We start from the raw sequence: 3,030 nt of genomic DNA, 5'->3' as shown, positions 1-3,030 counted from the left end.
CTTGCCTATGCAGGAAAAGCGAAGTTAAACCTGCATGGATGCAACAGCCCTGGGGATGAGAGGAATGTGTGTGTGTGTGTGTGTGTGTGTGTGTGTGTAGGCTTGTGTTTTTCTAGCCTAATGGCTTCTAGGTAGGCACAGAAGTGGTTCAGACTCAGCAGGAGTGCCAAGGTGAGTTGGATGAATAAAAATTATATAGGCTGGTGAAAATATCTACATGCCCATAGCTTTATTTGTTTTAATCTAAATTAACCATTTTAAAACTAAACTTACCAAATATCTTGGTGAACCAAGGGGAGGCAGCAGATTTCCTTGGTCTTTGGAAAGGTTGAGGGTGGAGAGCAAAGAGGAGAGAGAGAAAGAGATAAGACTTTGTGTGGACTTTGAATACAGAGGTAGAGGGGTCTTGAACCTATGACCTGGCAACTCCCAGAAGGAGGGAATGGCCTAAGGACGTTCAATACTTACGTATCTGAAAAGAGGACTCTGATATAAGGATGAGAGGCTTGTTGTCTGAGCTGGATTCTATAAGTCTGTTATGGTGACAGATTGCTGTCACATTCTCTGCACACCATAGGGACTTCTGTTCCTTGTCTAAGTTTCCTCCTGTTGACTGAGTGACCAGTGGGCTTTTCCTCCAGGCACCATTATTATTAATGTACTCTGCTTTCAGTAATGAGATAGACCCAATGCTGTATTTTTTTGGCTCAATTTTTTTTTTTTTGCCTCCTGAGAGCACCAGTGTATTCCCTTTGTCCCTGAGCTTAGGTGCATGTCAGTGATAACAAGTATATAATACAGGAGGGAAAATAGACCTGGCTTTGCATCTCTACCTTCTAATACCTGCTGTGTCTTTGAGCCACAATGTGTCACCTGTGAACTGAGATAACCAGACATCTGCCCTGCAGTGCTTTTGTGAAGATTATGTGTGAAAATGGGTGTGAACATGCTTCACACGGTGCCTGGCACACAGTAGACAAGAACCAAGACTCTGATACAGCCATTTTGATATATTCATTTAAAGGCAGTGGTAGTACATATAAATTGCAGACTTTAAATTCAGGTAAATTTGTTTTTCATTTTATACTATTTTTTATTCTGAAGTCCTTATCCAAATTGGCAGAAAATAACTTCTTCTCAGTCTTTCTTGGGGGACTGGTCTTAAATGATGTCAAAGTAGGAGCGGGGGTTGGGCTTTGCTAGTTGGTCCCCTCAATGGGTACTGTTGAGATGCCCATTGTTTTGCTACTATTATGCCAAGTTTGGGCATGGAATCTGCAAGGCCACTTCTGGTCCTGTCATCCTGGATATGCCTCTCAGCCATTCCCTCCTTCTGGGAGTTGCCAGGTCACAGGTTCAAGGACCCTCCACCTCTGTATTCAAAGTCCACACAAAGTCTTCTCCCTCCCTCCCTCTCTCCATCCCTCCCTCCCTCCCTTCCTTTCTCCTTCCTTCTCTCCTTCTTTCTCTCTCTCCCCCTCTCTCTCTCCCTCCCTCTCTCACTCTCCCTCCCCCGACAACTTTCTAAAGCCCGAAGAAATCTGCTTCCTCCCCTTGATTTACCAAGATATTTTGCCTATGCCAATAAATCCCCTTCCTCTAAATTCTTAGATTTTTTTGTAGAACCAAAGTCAGAATAATCCATAGCCACAGTTGGTTTCCTGCTCTACCCTATCTCTTTCCTAATTATGGATATCTCAGAGAGTTAAATAACTGCTTGAATGCTATTCACTCACCCCCAACATGGACAGAAAGGGAGGCATTCAGAGTGGGGGAAAATGTGAGTTAACAATTTACATTATCTAGCCATTTGAAACAAGGATATTTTTTCTAAACTTCCACTGTGTGCAGTTTAATGCTTGAAGCAGACATCTTCCCCAGTCCACCACTGGCCTGTATATTGCCTTTGAGTATATCTAAAAAAGTCAGCCCTGCTCCAACCCCCAGCCATGCAGGCACAGACCCCGGCCAAGTCACAAGGTCAGGCTATCAGCTTCTGCCTCTTTTCCTTCTGCCAGTCAGGACCCTTGCATGGGACACAATTCATAAAGCCACCTGGGGAGTCTATCTTCACTTTGTCCTAGAATCTCACCTGGGCTCCTAATCTAATACCGTCTTACCACCTTCTCTCCCACACTCTGGGGTTAGGAATACATCTGGCAGACCATCCCCATTTGGTCATTTACCTCACTCATTTAACCATTTACTTCCCCTACTCGTCTCATAAAGGGCCATAAACCATTACAGCCAAAGTCACTGCTCATTTTCTGAGAATCTGTTTGACTCCTCAATGGGTTCCATATCAAATTCTCTAATTTCTCTCTTAGAGTCACAAGGACCAAACTTTTTTATTTTATTTTTTATTTTTTTAATTATTTATTTTTTATGGTGACATTGGTTAATGAAATCCAATAAGTTTTAGCTGTACACTTTAGTAGTAAGGCATATATATATTTACACTGTGTGTTCACCTCCCATAGTTAGATTTCTTTCTGTCATTACATATTTGACCCCCTTTACTCCATCTACCTTCCTCCTCCCCCCGCCCTCGCCCCTATCCTCTGGTAACTACTAGTCCATTGTCCATGTCCCTGAGTCTCTGTCCTGTTCATTTGTTGCTTTTAGGTTTATATCCCACATATAACGGATAACATCTGATTTTCAACCTTTTCTGCTTATATTGCTTAGCATGATTATCTCAAGGTCCATCCATGTTGTCGCAAATGGCAATATTTCATCTCATTATGGCTGAGTAATATTTCATTGTGTATATATATGTACCACAGCTTCTTTATCCAGTCATCTATCTTAAGACACTTCAGTTGCTTCCATGTCCTAGCCCCCGTGAATAATGCTGCTATGAACATCGGTGTGCAAATATCTTTTCGGATATGGGTTTTCAAGTCTTTGGGGTAAATACCCAGTAGAGGGATTGCTGAATCATATGGTAGATCAATTCTTAGTTTTTTGAGGAACCTCCATACTGTTTTCCATAGTGGCTGTACCAATTTGCAGTCCCATCAGCAGTGT

General features: G+C 42.4%; 1 protein-coding gene across 1 annotated transcript in view; it reads left to right on the top strand.

Moving 5' to 3' along the window:
- The window catches only part of HGD (homogentisate 1,2-dioxygenase), a 36,018-nt gene that overhangs the window by 4,934 nt on the left and 28,054 nt on the right, over positions 1-3,030 (top strand). The window lies entirely within an intron of this gene.

Source organism: Pteropus alecto, unplaced genomic scaffold (genome assembly GCF_000325575.1).
Source record: "Pteropus alecto unplaced genomic scaffold, ASM32557v1 scaffold251, whole genome shotgun sequence".
NCBI classification, from domain to species: Eukaryota; Metazoa; Chordata; class Mammalia; order Chiroptera; family Pteropodidae; genus Pteropus; species Pteropus alecto.
This window is presented reverse-complemented; position numbering and strand designations above follow the sequence as displayed.